We start from the raw sequence: 22,057 nt of genomic DNA, 5'->3' as shown, positions 1-22,057 counted from the left end.
TATGTTCATGAACAAATTTGGCATAATGAATCCCACTATTGTGTGTGATTATAATGTGCTAAAAATAATAAAGAGAACCATTGATTTCAGATCTTGAACTAGACTTGATTAGATGTAAAAACATGTTTACACTGTTGTGGTTGCTTTGAGGTTTGTTTGATCTCATCTAATTCTTCAACAACTGTAGAAAGTTGACATTTCATTTTCATTATATAGATGAGAAGACTGAGTTATACAGACATTCAGAGACATGCCTAAATCACACAAGTGGTATATGGCAGAATCTGGGTTTAAAAATAGGCCTTTTTGATTTCAAAGATGATATAAAAATTTGTTTTTTATCAAATATGGATATTTGACTTCAATAAAGAATTTTAAACCAATTATATTTATTGTTAAAAGTGTTGGTTTGTTCTTATATAATCTCCTTATGCTATTTTAATGTACTCATGTGAACTAGCCTTCCTTATTTTCTGGAGCTTTTTACTTTTCTATATGGAATAAAGCTTTTATACAATGTTTTTTTTTTCATCTCTAATAAATTAGTAAATATTAATCTTGTTTTAATCTGGTTGGTAGTCAATCTAGAGCTATTCAAAAATATTTTTTATAATATGGTATTTTTTCTGATAAAGCCAAGTACATATGAATTTTTATTTTTATTTTTATTTTTGTACTGGGAATTGAACTCAGGGGCACCTAACCACTGAACCACATCCCCAGCCCTTTTTGTATTTTTATTTAGACACATGGTCTTGTTGAGTTTCTTGGGGCCTTGCTAAGTTGCTGAGGCTGGCTTTGAACTCACAATCCTCCTGCCTCAGCCTCCTGAGCCACTGGGATTACAGGTGTGTGCCACTGTGCCAGGCCTGTATTTTGATTTTTTTCGATGTAAATATTTTCACTTTTTTCTTCTTATCCCCACTCCACGTCTTTCCTTCTTCTCTTAAATGTGTGTAATTTTGTTAATATGTAAGTTTTGTCTATAGTCCCTTTTAATAATCTTTTAAACATATTTTCACTCAAATTTTATCCTCTGTGAGTTCAGCTACATAAACATAGTGCTGTTTTCTTTATATTCTGGCAATAGATTGCTTGGCAATTAAATGACTGTCCTAGCTTTTGACATTCTAATTTTAATTAATGTGTTTTAATGGGGTTTTTAAGTGGAAGGTTGGACAGGTGAAAAGGGAAATGTAATAGATCAAAAAACACACATTTCATAAGAGAAAACAGATCAATAATCAAAAGAAATAGCATAATATTATGGGAAAATCCCTAGGATATAAGTAGTTTCTGGGGGATATAAGTGTGAGATAGAAGTTACTATTTTTCATTACATATTTTTTAAAATGTTAAATTTGAAAAATGTGATTTGGTTTTTAAAGTAGTTCAGTGAATATGTTTTTAAAATAAAAGTTGGCATATATATATCAAAGTGAACCCTAATATTATATATTGCACTAAATGATAAATTAAAACGTGGTATATATGCTAAATTCCTGGTCTAAAAATAAACAGAATAAAAGTGGAAGAATATAGGATACATCTAGGCCAGATTTCCCTCTCCTCTCAAAGAAGTATCAGATCCTCCAAAGTGGGAATGGGGGCGAGATAGAGAACAGAGGATAATTAGAATGTAGTGAACATCCAGCCTGCCCCATTCCTACCTGGTCATGGCCATAGAAATCACTGGCTGACTGGGGATCTTAATATGGAGGAGTCCTACCTATGATCTGCTTCCTGTGGGGGAACCTGGGAGGTAGCAAGTCCCCAGAGTTCCTCATGACACTGTGAGTCAAGCAAACAGCCAATACCAAGTGCTAAGACAAACAGACTTCAGGTTAACCTGTAGATCCTCTATGTGCCTTGGTGGGGTGCAGTCTGGCAAATTATTTAGAGGTCACAGACCTTGTACAGAATGTAAACCTGAGGCGGGAAGACTTGTAGGGTGGAGACACCATAGTAGTTGTGTGACCTATAAGAACAGGGGGCAGCAGATGGGAGCAAGGTCATCTCAGGGGTGGCCAGCAGACAAGGGAAGATGACTAAGGGCTGCAGAGAACCATAGTCATCTCAGCAGATGCTTGTGTCCAGCAAGTCATTACCAAGGTGAGAAGATGCCTCTGAGGAGATGCTGCTAGGTAAGCACCCAGGGACCTAGGGTGCTTCTCTCCACCGCCCTCTCAGAGAGATTTAGGAGGAAATACTTAACTTAACTGTCAGGATTCTTGGTTACCGACAAAGAATCCAACTTTGGTTAACATCAGCAGAAAAGGAATTTACGGGAAGGATACCAGAGAGTACTAAGAATCAATGGGCTTAGAAAAGGGAGGGACCGCCTTCAGCCAAAACCACAGCACAGGAAGCGCCTGGTTAGATGCTGATGACATGATCACTGGCATGACCACAGTCAGAACGGACACAGGACATCACTCAGTCAGCTTCCGCCACTCCCAGAATAGGACTTTGGATGCTACTGTTGCCATTGCTGCCAGAAATAATTCTCCAGGTCCCTTCTTTCCAACTCACTGCTGATTTGAAGTCCTGGATAGGATTATCCTATGGGCCATTTTTCATTGTGTGCCCACTCTCTGACTACTTGGGAAGAGGAAGTGGGCCCATATTTGGCTTTGATTCCGCTGGGGTGGGTCATTTTCCCATTGATTGTGGCATTCCTCACCCCCCACACCACCCAGTGAAAGACAGTTCACACTTACATAGTCAAAAAGGACAGGGTCCAACACGCTTGACAGAGAATATCTTGGAGTAAGCTGATTTACCTGGAACTGGCTGGTACTGAGTTCTGCCACTGAAAGAAATGGGAGTTTATGGCACAACCCAAATCCAACCAATGTAAAAAGATAAACTTGGATTTTCACACACTCGAGCTTAAAAAATCCATATCCGTTTCATTCAGTAGAATAAATAACACCTTATTCTTGCGCATGAATGAATGAAAGCCCAGTTTAACTGTCACAACCACTGGGATGCAATATTACCCCATTTCAAGCCAGGAAGTTGAAGGTCAAGGAAGTTAAGTGACTTTCACATTAGTAATTGGCGGAGCAAAAATTAAATTGTGGGGTTTTGTTCACAAGCCCTGAATCCTATCCACTGTATTGTGATTTATTCTCATGATATAAGGTCCAGATGGTTACTAAATTATCCTACTCTAGATCATCTTTCTGAATTTCTGTCCATAACATGGTGTTATTTTCCTATTCTATTAAGCCTTAAAAGGGAGTCTGTGTGCACATTTCATAGTCTGAAACACCACATGTCTCCATCAAATGCAATACTGATATTTAATAAACCCAGAAGAATTCTTTCTTCTCAGGTCACAGTCCAATGCTACCAAAGAAGAATTAGAAACCAAGAATGAGGTGCCCTTTGCCCAGTCACCACATTTCATTCTATTAGTTTCCCAAGAGCCTTCCTTCTCTATGCACTCCCTGGGTAGCAGTAGGAAAGGAAAAGAAGTAAAAGGTGCTATCTTGGTAACATTGTCTGCTATACTTCATCCTGACTGCACTTGGAGACATCTCAGATCCCTAGGCCGTTTACCTCCTCTTAGCTAAGCACAGCGTTTAGGAGGCAGGAAATGTTTAAGACCAGAACTCTAAGAGATGTAAGTAAGAAACATATCTGTTTTCCATTAAGGAGATTAACTTCTCTGTTGGGATTGTTGTTATAGGACTAGGTCAAGGGGCTGCTTGGAGCTGACTGGTGCCTCTTCAGACTGGGTGGCATTAACCCCCTTACAGCTCCCTCTCTGAAGCAGGTGGTCTCTCTTTCCAAACCTGCCTTTCGCTGACAGAATGAGATACCCTACTTAAGTGGTGACACAATAGGGTAATAAGAGTGAGTCCTTGTTTTTAGGATATTTGAAAACATGAAGGGAAAATCATGTCAATGTATTTTATAGCTATTCAGTGAGGCTGATCCCATACTGAATTGCAACTAATTTTATTTTAGAATAAAAAAATTAACATCTTATATTGATTGCCCACATAATGTGTTTATTTCTTACTTCTGTCAGCCCAACCCCAGTGTAGTACTTCACATGGGCTCACCATGTAGTAAACATTTAATAAATAGAAAAATGAAAACTCTGTGGAGATGAGAACAGATGCAAATCTCTCCAGTCCAACAAACTGGATTTACAGTAGACTATAAGAGGACAATGAAGAAAGTAGATGAAAAATAATTGACAACTAGTTGCAGCTATTAGTTGGTTTTCTGGATCTGTAGGCTGCCTATCTTTTCTTTCTCTCTTTCTTCTTTTTTTCCTCCTAATTTTCATTATGGCAAATTTCAAACAAACACAAAAGTTGAGGGAATTTTCCATTGAACCTCCAATGTATCTATCACCTACTTTTAATAACTACTTTTAATATCCATTTTTCCATCTCATTATTCTTCACTCCCCCTTTCTCACCTTATCTTTGGGGGTTATTTTAAATCAAAACCCAAACATTGCATAATTCCACCCACAATTATTTTAGTGTATATCACAAACAGAAGAGGACTTTAAAAATCCACAACCACAGAAACCATTATCATCTCCTAAGTTAACAATCATCAATCCATAATACCATCTAATATTCAATTTGCATTTGATTTTCATCTCTTCCCACCTTCCTATGAGATTTCTTCTTAAATGTTCATTTGTGGCTTTAGTCTCTCGCTTTCCTTCCCTATTAGAGATATGACCTTCAAATCCAACTGGGTATTTGCAATTGTTAAATGAATAATTTACATTTCCATTAATTCACTGAAAAATATTTAATGAGTACATAAAATGTGACTAGCCCTCTAGAAGGTGAAGAAGATGTCCTCAAGAGGTTTACTATTCTGAGGGGAATGTGGCAGGCTTAGATGTCCCTCTAGCACAGGACATTCAGCATGATAGAATCAACCTCATCATTTTGCCTCTGAAAGCCAGGTTCCCTTAAGGTCCTGCTAATGCGGGGCAGTGATGTCCCTATTTTTCACACCGCCCAAGTTCCACACTGTTGGTGATTTTTCTTCATCCTCTGTATCCTGTTATTTCCAAATCTGGCTAATTTTTCTTCTGAAATGTTTTCTATTTCCAACTACCTCTACCCCCAGGAGGGCATCCTTCAGGGAAGAAATAAGCCAAACAAACAGAATTTTCATGGGTCGTGTCTTCTCTACTGGGACAAACTGAGAAGGAGGTGTTAGGAGATCTTAGGGTACAGAGTTAAGCATTGCTGGACTAAAGGATGCTTATGAGGTGGGTCCAAAGATGGGAAAGAAGAACATGGCGGAAGGAACCCAAGTCACAACCAGAAAACAGCATCACACATCCCCTATGATGGCTGTCGAAGCTACAGCATGGGCACAAAGTGGGTAAAACTATGACCAGGAATATTGAGAAGGAGATAGGGTGGGCATAAGGACTGACTCTGGCAGATCTGTTTAGAATTTCAGTTTGAAGCAGAGAATCAGTGTTTGGTCACTTCCTCTACTTACGAGTTTTTTTGCTGGGTAACAAATTACTACGTATTTAGGAGCTCCATAAAAAAATGCCATTTATTATCTAGTGTTTCTATGGGTCAGAACTCTAGGCAGCTCTGCTGGTTCTGGGCTCAGGGTCACATAAAGCTAACAGCAGGGTGTCGGTCAGCAGAGATCTTACCGAGAGGCTGGCGAAATCAGCTGTCATGTTTATTACTTCTTTAGGTTACCAAAGAGAGAAAAAGACTGTCTTCAAATGATGGAGTTTATCTACTTTTCCTGCAGCTTTCCATGCCATGGCACTGACACGAACCAAGAACACCACCTTTCTACCTGTATGCTCAGCGTGGACAATGGTTTATATTCTCCTTACTTAACATAAAAGTCCATGCTCTCTGTTTATTAAAAAAAAATAAACACACATAGAATCTTTTATAGGTTTGAAAAGATTAATGTTTCTGTGTGCGTATGTTTTTATTTAAATCAAATTCTTGTAACTTCATGACCTCAGCCCATTGAAAACTGAGATGCGAAACCCCCTTGTCTTTCCTCATTGATCTAGGGCCATCTGGAGCATTGAGTGTATTTAACACTGGATCGCTTTGACAATAAAATTTCTAGTTGGTTTTTGAGAAAGACTTTCTTAGTTTACAAAAATTATTAAAAGCAAGCCTTTTACTTTTCTGATTCACTACATACATCACAACCTTTCTTACTTTTTCCTGTTTTCTAAAAGGATTCATGAGTTTGTTAATGCTCATTTTTATTTTTCAGGTTAACATTTGAAAATGACTGAAAACTTTCAATGACCTAAGCAATTATTCCTAATGAGTGATTGAACACTCATAAACATACTGCTCAGATGAAAAAGAAAGTAACCTTTGGTTTTATATGAAACCAGTGAAGACATTGCTTTCTTTATTAATAAGGGCTTGCCATCAGTACCTACTCATTTTAGGAAAAAAAAAATTGCCCTCAGTTTCATTTGGGGAATCCAGTAGTTTGTTGATACAAATAGGACTTTTTAAAAATAATACATTTAGTAGAAACTAAAAATCTGATCCATTATTTTGAAAGTCAATGCCTACCTTAGACAGAGTTCTTAGAAAACCAAAGCAGTCCTCAGGGTGTTTAAAGTTTGCATTCACAGGGTTAGGTATGTCAAAAGATAAAATTACAACAAATTTAGTTTAAAGATCTAATTCACTTATATTTGTGATCCTTGAATTGGGAAACATCTCATTCTATAAAATAGAATAAGAGTTGCAATGAGCTAAATAGAAAATTTTGACTCTATAGTTAAAAAAGGGAGGGAGAAAGCAGAAATGGAGGACAAAACAGCAGTTGGTAGATTCAAAGGTACTTTCCTTATAGAAGTTAAAGCAGAGGGGACTCCCTTATCCTGCCAGATAAAATTGATCTGCTTGGGAATTTGGCTATTATTTCTCTCCTTCCTGATATCTTTGAAGGTTAGATAAATGATTAGTTTTGGGCTGGTGGCGTGGAAGAAACTTTAGCATGAGTGACTCCATTTTGGTTTGGTCCATTGGGCATGGTGTACAAACTCAGTCCAATCCAGTGGGTTCCAATGGATCTTATCAAATAGGTGTGATTATTTGATCAAAGTAAGATGGCCAGATTGATTACAGTGTTTTCAGGTTAGCTTCCCAGCTCATAATCCCTTTGACCTAGTTTTGACTGTCAATATACAGCAACCTGAAGAAAACTATCTACTCCTGTACTTGTTTCTGTATTAGGTCTTCACATATTTCAAAGTTTACCTTCTATGTTCTCTAGTTCTTGAATTGGCTAAGAGTGGGTGTGGGGATGGTGTCAGTGTACTGGCGTCTCCATTCTTCTTTTCTGTTTTCCCTGAGTGGATCTAGGTAGGGCCAAGACAGTGGCAGTAGGAATGCCTGGCCCATAATGGGCACTCTCTAGTTTTTGAATAAATGAATGAATGGGCAAGCATTTGCACGACAGCAGAAAGGCTGGATTCTTCTGGAGCAGGGTTTGGCCTCACTAAGGCAGCAGGTGATTTCCAGTAACCGCTTCCCCTTGCCTTCCTCAGAGCCCAGCGGCGAATGTTGCTGTGACCTCAGTCTTGCTGGCACTTGCTGCAAAGGGAGGACGTGCAGGTTCAGAAATCTTGTGAAATAAAGTCAAGAAAATTTACAGGATGCCTGCAGGGCAGGGGGTACCAAAAAGACCAAATGGGAGTTTATGTAGTGACTGTACCGGTAAAAACTTCCCCTGGTGGCTGGCTGTGAAGTCCAGAATTTGGCTCCTAATGTCATCAGGAGTGACACATGTTATTGATGGCACTGCTTCCTGGAATCTACTTGAATCTTGCAAATTTCTCTCTCTCTCTCTGTCACGTTCCCCAGTTCCCTCCCTGCTCCCTCTCTGTCAAAGGCTCTCCATCTTTCTCTGGTGGTGGTGGTACACAGGTGCAGGAAGGCCACTCTGCTTAGGGTCTGCCGTGGTGGAGGAGCAGCTCCTCCTGTGACAGTCACATTCGTGAACTTGGGGTCGTACTCCAAGAACATCTAAAGATGATTCAGCATTAGCATGAGGTACTTTGAGTTTTTTGGCATTTTCTGAGTTACCGGGGAGGGGGACAAAAAAGGTGGAAATGAATCATTTCATGTAAATAAAACTTCAATAGTACTTTTCTGGAAAAAAACAGACACAGCTCATCATAGAAATGACAGTCTCTGTACCAAGAGGGAAGTGAGCAGGGAGCAGTTGAACAACCCCCAGGTCACCTCCTGGAGTGTCAGGTCTTGCTCCTGGACAAAAATTATGGGATTATTCAGGAAGAAAAAGTGAGGAAGATAAACATATGGGTAAATATCATGATGAGAATCATAATTAATAGTAGTCAGAGAGAATGGTAAAGCACCTGGGCAGGGAGATGTTAGGAATTCCTTCTTCCTAGAGCCTTAAGAGAAGGTTCTGGAATTATTGCTGTTGTCATTATTGTTATTACTAATGCTTGCAGAGGCTAGTGCAGTGGCTACTGGTTAGGATTTGCTCCTTGTCCTGATAAGGCTGGAGTAGAGTCTTGTTCAAACTGTTTCTTCACTCCAGCTTTATTATAAGTTCAAAATTTCAAGTGCTCACCTCATATCTTTGAACTTCACAAGACAGCCAAGGTCTCATTGTGAGTTTCTCTGCTATCACCAAATATGTCCCCATCAATGAAAAGATGCCCCTAAGCTAATGTCCTCATTAGGTACCCTAGCAGTACTCGCTCAATTCTTAAAACTCTTTGAAATGCAAACAATCCAATCGCATCCAACCATGGGATCTGGGGAGCACCTCACCCTCTTGATATTATATCCACTGCCTCCCATGGCCGCTGGTTGCTTAGTTTATTCTCAAAGAAACCCTGGTGTGGCCCAGCATGGCTTGTGGTGCCCTCCTCTCCCAAGATGGGAGTATATGCGACTAATAAATTGCGGTCAGTTTCACCTCTCCAGTGTCAGCTGTTGGATACCCCACCATCTCCTACTCTTCAGGGTAGGGGACACCTTCACCTACAGGGTGAATAGGAGGTTCTCAGAAGATGAGCACGCTTATAACTTCTAGGCACCAGCCAGTTCTTGCTTCACCCAGTGTCTGGGGACAGTTGCCTGAAGATAAATAGAGTCAATCCATAAAATAAGGAATCAGAAGGCACAGACCTCACCTTCTGATCCTGTGAAGTTTGGAGAAAATCTCATAATCCAGACACTAGGCAAGAATCGAGGATTTAAACTTACACAATAAAGAGTTGATTCCAGCTTACTCTATCTTCACACAGCTATCTTTCCCTAAAGTTAAAAAAAAAAAAGTAAAAAATCTTCAAGACTCATAGCACTTAACACTCAGCTATTTATTTTATGTCTGAGAACCATAGTTCTTGAGGTCTTTTGATGGAAATACCTAAGATGAACTTGATATGGAAACATAGACATGGAAAATAATGAAAAATTTAGTAATACAAAACTAGAATTTAGAAACAAGTTATACTACCTTAGGTACTTTTAGCTTAAGTAGAGCAGCCACATGACTAAACAGACGTTAATTGCACGTACTGTAATTATTACTTTATGTTTGACTTTGTTATTCTCAATGTCAAAGAATATTTGATTTTTTTTCCCATATAGAAACTCAAAACACCATCAGCCCATGCAATATTTTCTTTAAGCTGGTCAATTTGTTGGAGTAATTTATTTAAAATAAGTTTTTAAAAAGTATATTTTCTCTTTATTTTACAAAATGAGTAATGCAAGCTGGGATGAGGAGCTATAAAGTCATTGCAAAAAAAAATTACACAGCAAAACTGCTATTTTTGGCTTTTAATTCCTACCACTTTGCCAACTTGTTGCAAGTTATACTTTTATCAAGGGATCATATACTTTTTCCATTTGTTTCATCCCGAACCCTCAAATGCTACAGAGACCATGAATAGTATTTGATTTAATTAGCTAGTGTTATTCTTGCTTGAAACATCTCCCAACTCTAACTATCTCTAAAAATAAGCTTCTTTGGGTCCAGATTCTAAGAAACATAAATTGTATTCACAGGAGAGCAAAACATTACTTATCTATCACACAACTGTCTCTATCTCTAACTGGAATACTTTATCATGCAGTCCTTAGTTTATGCTATAAAAGGATGAATCTATAGTAAGTTAGCAGGGACCACTGACATTCCCTAGAAATAATGCTTAATGGGAAACTTTTAAAAAGGATATTTAAAATTTGCTAAAGTGAGTTTTTATTAATTTTTAAATGGCGTATTATAATTATACACAATTATGGAATTCATTCTTACATATTTGTACATGCACACCGTATAAAACATAATTTGGTCAGTTCTATTCCCCGGTACCTTCCCTTTCACTTCCCTCCTCCCTTCCACTAAAAATGAATTTTTACAGAAAGTAATTTTATTTTATTCACTCCCTGTGAAATTTGAGACATTGAAGTTAAGCACCCATAATATGTAGTACACAGGTGCAGTTGCTATTTTTTATTTTTAACAGGAGGCATTCAGTGAATATTATTTTGGCATTGAAATTAAACAATTTTGACCTATTTTACACAAAGACAGACTCCCTCTAAACAAGGGTTAGATTTATGTAAAGAATATTATTTAATAATCAAGAGCCTTTATTGGCCAGAATTCAAAGAAAACAATTGCCAAATTCAGATATGAAGCTCAACAGAGCAGTAGACTGAATTATAAGAAGGTCTCAGGCTTCGCTCTGCCCTGACCCGCCTCAGCGTGTATCTGGCTGTGCAGTCCCTGGGACTGTGAACTTGGTGGGTGTCACTCTATGATTGGGTTCTGTTTCATGGCACAACTGACCTCAAGTTAGGGGGATTATCCATACGAGCCTGAACTCACCACAGAGGTTCTTTTCCTGGCTGGTTGCAGAAGAGGAGACCAGAGGTTGGAAGTAGAAGTGTTCCACACACTTTTACTAGCTTAAAGACAGCAGCTAAGTGGCAGAAACATTGTGGACAGTGTCCAGGAGCTGAGAGCAGACTCTGGCTAATAGCCAGCAAGGAGCTAAATTCTGTTAACTTGGGAACAGACTTTGTCCCAGAACCTTCAGATGGGAACTTAGTCTGGCTAATGTCTTAATGTTGGCCATCTGATGCCCTGAGCAAAGAACCCAGCCCCAGCCCTCAAGACTTCTGATCCACAGATCAACGAGTAAATGAATGGTATTGTTTGAAGCTGCTAGGCTTGTGGTTATTAACAAATAACAGGAGTACAAACTAACACGAAGAATACAATTGCATTTTATGGGGAATGTAAGTAGGAAAATTTGCACTTATTAGTCATCATCAACTTCACATGGGAATAGATGGGAAGTCAGGAGGGGCATAGTTGAGAATTCAATTATCTCTGACTTTCCATGGTCAAATTCTGTGTGTGTGTTTTTTTTTTAATTTTCAATCTATTATAGACTGGTATTTTTACAAAATACATTAAAATAAATCAGTATAAAAATGAAGTGAAAAAAAACAAAGATAAACAAAAATCAATTCCAAACTTCTTATTATTAGATTCAGTCAAAAATTAGTTTGTCAAATTGCAATGAATACTTATAAGAACTTATTCTCCAGTTTTATACTTTTCAAAGATCACGAACAATGGACCTGCTCTAATCCATGCACCACATTTTGAATAGCAGCAGTTTTGATTGCATTAGACTGAAAGATTTTTGAGATTAAAAACATCAACCTATTTAGGGTTCAAGAAAATAAAAATTAAAGCATTTTGTTTCTCAACTGCTTTTAAATCTAAATAACTAAAGAAATGTATACTTTGGTCTCAAAACCCTTTTGCCACTGAAGCACTAAACTCTAAGGGAAGTAAAAAAAAAAAGTTTACATGAGATGACAGAAATATGAGGTTTGGGTGTTTGTGTGTTTTGAGAGTCTAAGGAATGACACCAATTTGCAGATCCTTTCAAATAAATGAAAATTAAGTCCCAAATTGATTACTTTATGTTGATTTTGGAGGATTGCTCTTCCTATTTCTTGTTAATACTAAAGAATTTTTAAAAACTTTTTAGAAATTGCATGTATTTATGGTGTTCCACTTACTGATTTGACATGTGTACATCCATGTCCCTGTTGCATACAGATGGTGTAAGTACTCCTCTCTTCTTTTTTTTCCCACATCATTCATGTAATCATACATATATATAGGGTAATACTGTCTGTTTCATTCTACTGTTTTTCCATCCCCACCCCCTCCCACCCCTTTTTCCTCTACACCATCCAAAGTTCCTTCATTCTTCTCTTCCTCCCATCATCCCGCTCCAATATATGTTGTCAGGCACTTATCAGAGAAAACAATCTAACCAAAGAGGTGAAAGATTTCTACAACGAAAACTACAAAACATTGAAGAAAGAAATTGAGGATGACTTTAGAAGATGGAAAGATCTCCCATTTTCTTGGATAGGCAGAATTAATATTATCAAAATGGCCATACTTCCAAAGGCGCTATACAGATTTAACACAATTCCAATTAAAATCCCTCTGACATTTCTCACAGAAACAGAAAAAGCAATCATGAAATTCATCTGGAAGAACAAAAGACCCAGAATAGCCAAAGCAATCCTGGGCAGGAAGAGTGATGCAGGAGGTATCACAATACCAGAACTTAAACTCTACTACAGAGCAATAGTAACAAAAATGGCATGGTATTGGTACCAAAATAGAGAGGTAGACCAACGGTTCAAGATAGAAGACACAAAGACATACCCACATAAGTGCAGTTATCTCATACTTGACAAAGGTGCCAAAAAATACAATGGAGAAAAGATAGCCTCTTCAACAAATGGTGCTGGCAAAACTGGAAATCCATATGCAGTAAAATGAAATTAAACCCCTATCTCTCACCCTGTACAAAACTCAACTCAAAATGGATCAGGGATCTAGGAATTAAACCAGAGACCCTGCACCAACTAGAAGAAAAAGTAGACCTGAATCTCCATCACGTTGGCTTAAGACCAGACTTCCTTAACAAGACTCTCATAGAACAAGAAATAAAAGCAAGAACCAATAAATGGGATTCAAACTTAAAAGCTTTTTTCTCAGCAAAGGAAACAATAAATAATGTGAAAAGAGAGCATACAGTGGAAGAAAATCTTTTCCACACACACCTCAGACAGAGCACTCATTCCAAAGTTTATAAAGAACTTAAAAAACTTTACACCCAAAATACAAAGAACCCAATCAATAAATGGGCGAAGGAAATGGGCAGATACTTCACAGAAGAAGATATACAGTTGATCAAAACATATATGAAAAAGTGCTCATCATTCCTAGAAATTAGAGACATGCAAATTAAAACCACCCTAAGATTTCATCTAATTCCAATTAGAATGCCTATTATCAAGAACACAAGCAATAAGTGTTGGCAAGGATGTGGGGGAAAAAGGCACACTCATACATTGCTGGTGGAGTTGAAAATTAGGGCAGCCACTCTGGAAAGCAGTATGAAGATTCCTCAGAAAGCTTGGAATGGACCCATCATTTGACCCAGCTATACCACTCCCCGGTTTATACCCAAAGGACTTAAAATCAGCATATTACTGTGATGTAGCCACATCAATGTTCATAGCATCTCAATTCACAATAGCTAGATTGTGGAACCAACAGAGATGCCCTTCAATTGATAAATGGATAAAGAAACTGTGGTATATATACACAATGGAATATTACTCAGCCATAAAGAAGAATAAAATTATGTCATTTGCTGGTAAATGGATGAAGTTGGAAAATATCATGCTAAGTGAAATAGGCCAAGCCCAAAAAACCAAAGGTGGAATGTTTTCTCTGATAAGTATTCCTGTCTTCCAAGTCCCTGCTGGACCCTTCTAAACCTGCAACATTCTTTCCCACTGATACCAGCTGTAGCCACAGAATTTTTCTCAGCATAGTATTCTAATAAGTTAACAATAATCTGTTAGAATTGACTTGAAATTAAATGTCTGAGTAATCTATAATCTACCTGAACCATCCAAAACAGATTTCATCTCTTCTGTAGGTATAGTTGATTACCATCTCATTCTCTCTCATTCTCATTTGGACCTAGTTGTGGGTGTGGCGTCCATCGGGAGAAATCAATGTTCTTAATACAATTCCAGAACACAAAGTTATGTCTGGAGTAAGATGTTTAAAGGATATCTCCTTGGACCAGCTACCTATTAGAATCCCCAATTTTTTGTTAAGACCGAAAATTATTGGATAGATTCACCTGGAATGCCTCAAAATTGAGTTTAGATAAAGCAACTGCCAGAAAAATGCACAATTAGTTAAAATGTTATTCCTAGTGTTTTGTCAATGGTTTTTCTATGAACTACAAGGCAGGGGATATCCAGTATGATTCTATGGCAATCAGTCCTTGGCTGGCACACAATTATGGTTTTCGTCATGACTAAATGAGATTGGATAAAGTATATTCATTAAATTTGCAGATGAGTGAGTTGGCAAGGACCTTATATAACTGCATTAATAACAAAAACCTGTTCACTGTTCTGTTTCTAATATAAGCGAAGTGTACAGAATGATAAAAGTGTTGCTCCAAATGTGTTTTAAATGTTGGCAAAACTAGACTTTGCCAAATATTCAGTAAGTACATGGTAATATCAGCAATTGGCCAAGACCTAAGGCTGCTTCACAATGGATGTGGTCCAGTGTGTTAGGGTTGATGTCACACTACTGGATCATTATAATGACATCACCTTTTTAAGTATATGTGTGTAGCATATGTTGTATATCCAATGCTTCCTAAGGGAGAAGCTTAGAGTGATGCATGACATCACAAGTGTACTTAAAATTAAACTTAAGGCAAAAAAAAAAAAAAAAGGAATGAAATTGCAGCTGGATTTTTGGTCTTATATGAAACAAGATAGGCTGTATACCTCCAAAAAGTTATTCATAAATTATAATAGGTCTGTGATCCAGTGGCACCTAAGGCACTGTAAAAAAATTAACGCAATAATTAACCTTTTCAAATTGATTCTTTGATAGAGTGAGCAGCATAAATGTGAAAAAGAAAGTAAGGATGCCAACACACCTTGATGTTAGAAAGGTTTTATATAAACTGCATGGCTTAGTAATTGGAACTTTTTGAAGTTTCAACAACTATATAAGATGCATAAAAGATGACTTCCAGAATGTTGAAGTAATGAGTTTATAGATACTCTGTTCAATGAAACAATCATAACTGGTGAAAATTACTAAAAAAGAAGAAGAAAAATTAAAATATTTGGAAGTATACTTGGAGAAAATATGTTTATACTTGAAAAATGAAATGGAGAAAAATTTAGTTAAGAAAATCTACTCTATCTCCGTAAAGACTGCAGGAATCTGTGGTATTTGAGTCACAGCCTGCTTTCTCTGTTCCCGCTCCCAGTTCAGCATAATGGAATCTCCCTTCCAGGTAGGTGCAGCCAAGAACACAAGGCTCCCTCTGTCCCCAGCTCCCAGTTGAGAGCTTTGTGTCTCCGTGGGGGATGCAGGTTACTAGCCTGTCTCATCTCCTATCTTAGTTCCCTGTTGCAGAGGTTTATTCCTGAGGACTCTGGGATTCACTTCCTCTAGTCATTTCTAACACGTAGGGTAAAGGCTACACACTGGGAGAGCTAAGCTGAGAAAACCAAAGGCTGAACCCTAACCCAGTACCCTGCTCATGAATCAGGGATATCACTTGAAAGAAGTAAGTCACTATCCCAGGCCCCAGTTTTATAGCAGAGGTATGGCCCAGCCAGAGAGAAGACCATAGGAACAGAGTTCCATGTTCTACCCAAAGAAACAGAATGAATTAGAATATAAGGACAAGCACACTTAGGTTTAAAATGTGTAATAATAATGGCACAAAAAGGAAGTGGTGATAAAGTTATATAAGAACAACATATCTATATACTGTTTGAATTTAAGTTAGTTTGATCTGAATTTCCCAGAGGAACCACTAAGAAAAATAACAAAAAAAGTGTAAAAATCATTAGAGTAATGAAAGCCCTAATCAATTAATGCAAGTTAGTTACTTGATACAGAAAAAGCAGTAAAAGTGAAAGAGAATCAAAAACATATGTAATATATAGAGAATAAAACAAAAGTGGAACATATAAATCCAACTAGTATCAATAATAACATTAAATGTAATGGGTTAAGCAATCCATTCAAAAGCCAGAGATGATCATGCTGGATAGAAAACCAAAACAAAACAAGAGTCAATAATATTATGTCTAAAGGAGAAATACTATAAATTCAAAGATGTAAACAGATTTAATAATAAAATGTGTAAAAGAATATGTAATTCAAACAACCATAAAAAAGTTGGAGTGGATACATTAATATCACACAAAATATAATTTAAAACAAAAAAAAATTACCAGAGACAAAGAGAGAGACATTTCACAAGGTAAGAATCAATCCATCAAGAGTATATCATTAGATTGGGCATGGTGGCACATGCCTGTAATTCTAGCAACTCTGAAGTCCAGGACAGGAGGGTTCCAAGTTAGAGGCCAGCCTCAGCAACTTAGTTCCACTCTGTCTCAAAATAGAAAACATAAAAAGGTCTGGGAATGTAGCTCAGTGATAAATCAGCATCCCTGGATTCAATCCCCAGTACCAAAAATAATGTATATATATGTGTGTTTGTGTGTGTACACACATACATAGATACATGATATGTATACATATACATAGATATGATATGTGTGTATTTCATATATATATACATGTTATATATATATGATATGATATATATATATTAGCTCTAGAATACATAAAGCAAAACCCAACAGAATTGAGGAAGGAAACAGACAATTCAACAATAATATTAGGATACTTCAATATGCCATTTTTGATAATGGATCAAACAAATAAGTAGTAGATCAAAACTATGAAGCAACTATTACAGATATCTAGAGAACATTTCATCCAACAATCACAAAACACATTTTTTAAGGGTACATATGAAACATTCTCCTGGATAGATCATGTAACTGTGATATAGAACAAACCTCAATAAATTTGAAAGTGTTAAAGTCATACAAAATATACTCTCTGAATACAATGGAACAAAATTAGAAATCAATAATGGAAAGAAACTTGATAAATTAAAAATATGCAGAAATTAATCAACAGTTTTCAACAATTAATGAATCAAGATGAAATCACAAATCAGAAATGGATTTCATCTTGGATGAAGGAATGAAGGAATGGATGAAGGAAATGAAGATAAAGCAGACTTATTGAATGTGGTTAAGCAATGCTTACCAAAATTTTATAGCTAAAATGATTATATTTAAAAAGAAGAAAGATCTGAAATCAATTACTTAAACTTACTAAATTACTTAAACTTAATTACTTAAACTTTTTAAAACCCTGGAAAAAGAAGAGTAAACTAAGTCTAAAGCAAGGTTAAAGAAGAAAATAATAAAGAGTAGGGTGGAAATTAATGAAATAGAGAAAAACAACAACAACAAATAAAATCAATGAAGACTAAAAGGTAAGAAAAATAAGTTGCAAAAATCAGGAATGGAAGAGAGGGACTAATTATTGACATTAAAGAAATATAAAAGGACGATAAAGAATACTGTGAACAACTGTGTGCCAAAATATTAAATTCTTAGCAAATCAGAATTTGTTATAACTGACTAAAGAACTAAGGAAAATCAGATAAACTGAACTTCATTAAAATTAAAAGTTTGCGTTTTAAAGAATAGCATAAACAAGGTGAGGACACAATCCACAGAATGAGTGAAAATATTTCCTCAAATCATGTATCAGATACATGTGTCATGTGTCTGATGAAAAATAGTATATGTAAAGAGCTCTTGCAATTCAATAACAAAAAATGCAATTACAAAAATTCAAAGAATCTTAATAGACATTTCTCCAAGGAAGATATAAAAATGGCCGATAAGCTCATGGAAAGATGTTCAATATCATTTAGCTATTTAGAGAAATGAAAAACCACAATGAGATACTACAAGGATGACTACAATCCAAAAGAGACAGCAACAAGTGCTGATGAGAATGTGGAACAACTGGAATGCTCATACGTTGCTTATGGGAATGTAAAATGGCACAGCCACTTTGGAAAACAGTCTGGCAGTTCCTCCAAAGGTTAAATATGGAGTAATCATAAAATTCAGAAGAGAAAACATGCATTCACACAAAAACTAGTAGAGCAGTGTCCATAGCAGTATTATTCATAATGGTGAAAAAAGGAAACAAATGCTCATGAACTGATGAATGGATGCATAAATTTACATATTTATATAGTGAAATGCTATTTAGTCATAAAGAGCAATGACACATTGGTAAGTGTTACAACATGGATAACCACTGAAAACAATATGCTAAGTGAAACAAGCAAGTTACAAGGAGCATGTATTTTATGACTCCTTTCACAGGAAATGCCCAGAAGTGGAAATTTTATTGAAAATGAAAGTAGAATAGTGGCTGCTCAGGGCCAGGCTTGGGAGATGGGATGGAGAGTGATTACTAATGTGTGTAAGGGTTTTTTTTTTTTTTTTTTCTTTTGGCTGGAAGTAATGAAAATGTTCTAAGATTATACTGTGATAATGGTTTTGCTCTGTGAGCATACAAAAACTATTGAATTGCACACTTTAAATGGGCAGATGGTCTGGCATGTAAAATATATCGCAATAAGGCTTTTAAAAAATCAAATCAAGTGGGACAAATTGAATGGTTAGTGTGTCTTAGCTAGCAGTTCTTAGTGTTGGTGAAGGCAAGGAGAAGACCTATAGATCAATTGAAGACGTAGAAAACAAGCAGAGGGAGTTTAGTAGAGTACTATTCCTTAGACTGGTTATACTTCATTCAACAAAGAATCAAAGAAACATTCATTCATTCATTGTTCATTGATTTATTCATCTTTTCATTATTTATTCATTCACTCAAACAACATTTATTAGGTATCTGCCATGTACTATTACTATGTTTAGGCCAGGAGGTTGTACCTGGGCATATTCTTAGATTGTGGTTACTGAATTATACAATTTGGAATCTGGAAGCACCTTGGGGATCTTACTGCTGTCAAATGCATCATTTTATAAGTGGTAAAACTCACATGAATGGATATATAAAGGCACATTGTGACTGAGTAGCAAAGGTGGCTTCTTACTTCAGCTCAACGAGTAACATTTTTATTTAACATATTTATCAATGAATCAAAAATTAAAATAAATGAATAAAAAATAAATTTAAAAAATGTATCTAGTACCTTGGGTAAACGGACTGACATTTTTGAAACCACCCAGGCAAGTGGAATGCACTTGTGAACAACTCAGGGACTGTCTCTGCTCACAAAAATCGCTGTTGCTTCACATAAGTGTGTGAATGAGAAGGATAGTTTTCTTCCTTTTAGTCACTGGCAAAGGAAGAACTTGGGAATTGGTATAAAGTAGATGATTACATCTGCCTTTCCAAATAGTAGCTATGGGCTAGGTGCATAGGGATGAATAGAACTGTGGATAATTGGCCACACAGTAGATTGAAAAGCTACATGTGTAACACTGTAAGGATCTCTCAAATTTGTGTACTGAATTGCATTACCTAAAATAGACATTTGTCATTTATTCTGGCTCTTCATTCATTCTGGTTCAGCATCTAAACATCCAGTAAAAGGTCAAAGGAATATTTAGTTGTCCATCCTCTGTGTCTTGGTATGGAACAAAGACTTTTTGTTTTGTTTTGTTTTGTTTGTTTACAACAGAAACTGAAATCCTAGAGTTTTTTTTTTTTTTTTTTCTCTTTTCCAAACTTCTTTGCAGTAGAGGATGCTCACAAACATCTTAATCAAGAATACCTATGTCAGAATTCAATTCAGGAGATCATACTAAAGAAGAGTAAGAACCTTTTCAAGACTGCAGGACCAGTAAGTTGTCTGTTTTCTAACTAGACAAGGTTCTAGATGAGGGAATTTTGCATAGCTGCCTAGTGTCAAGCTCTTCCATTGATTCTTTAAGTTATTTGAAATGTTCTTCACAATTTCCTGTTTTTCTTATCTAGCCAGAATCTACCTCTGTTGCTTACAACTGAAGACTCTGACTGATAGAGCATTCATAGCACACTCTCTAGATAATCTTAGGGCAAATGAGTCACCAAAATGGGCTGGAATTTCTGACTGATTTTCTGGAATATGAAAGGCAATGATATAGCCTGGTGTATTGACACATGTGACTCAGGAGGCACAGGTAGTAGGATCACAGGTTTGTGGCTAGCCTCTGCAACTTAGTGAGGCCCTAGGCAACTTAGAGAGACCATGTCTCAAAATAAAAAATAAGAAGGGTTTGGGATATAGCTCAGTGGTAGAGCTCTTTGAGTTGAAACTCCAATTCCAAAAAAAAAAAAAAAAACAAAAAACCTAATAATAATAATAAAAATAAGAAGGACAAGTAATGGGATTAAAAGGAGAAAAACATTCTCCAAAGGTATTTTAAAATAAAAATTTATCTTTGCAATCTAAGATGGCGGACTAGAGGGTGACTGCATCTCCAGTCACTCCAGAACTCAGGATTCAATAAGGGGAGGCATTGAAAATAGAGCCACGGGTGAGTCTCCCCCACCGGGTGAAGCTTGGCCTGGCGGCAGGCCCAGATAGACGTGGCTTATCAAAGTAGGGCAGGGCAGCTAGAGTCTTCCCCAGGCAGCCCTGGCACTCCGGCAGTGGGCTCCTCCCACACAGCCAGCTTCTCCAACTTCTCAGAGCAGGCCCCCCAGTGAGAACCTTTCTGCACAGCACGAGCTCCAAGTCCTGGAGCCAGCGTGGCGAGCTCTGGCCCACAAGCAGCTTCAGGGACCAGGACAGGACAGCCAGGGACTTCCCCAAGCAGCCAGGCCCCCTCTGGCGGGAGGCGCATTTCAAGGCTAGCTTCTTGGAGCAGAACGCCCAGTGAGAGCCCTTCTACACAGAGCCAGCTCCAAGCCCTGGAACCAGTAGCGGGCTAGGGGCAGCTTTCTTCGGAAGCACTGCATATCAAGTTCCTCCAAGACTTCAGGCTACTGAAGGCTGGGAGGTGATACACTGGAAATCTACAGGGACATTATAAGCCAATAGAGGAAATCTGCAATATCTCAGAGTCCCACTGACATCTGACCAATATAAGAAAACAAGGGAAGAAAATGCCCCAAACAAACCTAGATACTATATCAATAAAACCCAATGACAGCACAGCAGAAAAAATGTCAGAAAGGGAGTTCAGAATGTACATAATTAAAACAATCAGGGAAGCAAACGAGGAGATGAAAGAGCAAATGCAGGCATTGAAGGAGGAGATGAAAGAGCAAATGCAGGCATTAAATGATCGCACCAATCAACAGTTAAAAGAGCAAATATGGGAAGCAAGAGATCATTTCAATAAAGAGTTAGAGATACTGAAAAAAAAAAAACAAACAGAAATCCTTGAAATGAAGGAAACAATAAACCAAGTTAAAAACTCCATAGAAAGCATAACCAATAGGATAGAACAACTGGAAGACAGAACCTCAGACATTGAGGACAAAATATTTAATCTTGAAAACAAAGTTGAACAAACAGAGAAGATGGTAAGAAATCATGAACAGAATCTACAAGAATTATACGATATCATGAAAAGACCAAATTTAAGAATTATTGGGATTGAGGAAGGCTTAGAGAAATAAACCAAAGGAATGAACAATCTATTCAATAAAATAATATCAGAAAATTTCCCAAATCTGAAGAATGAAATGGAAAACCAAGTTCAAGAGGCTTATAGGACTCCAAATACACAAAATTACAACAGACCCACACCAAGGCACATTATTATGAAAATAACTAACATACAAAATAAAGACAGAATTTTAAAGGCCACGATAGAAAAGAATCAAATTACATTCAGAGGGAAACCAATAAGAATATCAGCAGATTTTTCAATGCAGACCCTAAAAGCTAGAAGAGCCTGGAACAACATTTACCAAGCCCTGAAAGAAAACGGATGCCAACCAAGAATCTTATACCCAGCAAAACTTACTTTCAGATTTGACGATGAAATAA

This window comes from Sciurus carolinensis, chromosome 1 (assembly GCF_902686445.1).
Source record: "Sciurus carolinensis chromosome 1, mSciCar1.2, whole genome shotgun sequence".
In the NCBI taxonomy this organism is placed as follows: Eukaryota; Metazoa; Chordata; class Mammalia; order Rodentia; family Sciuridae; genus Sciurus; species Sciurus carolinensis.
Note: the sequence above shows the minus strand (reverse complement) of the source record.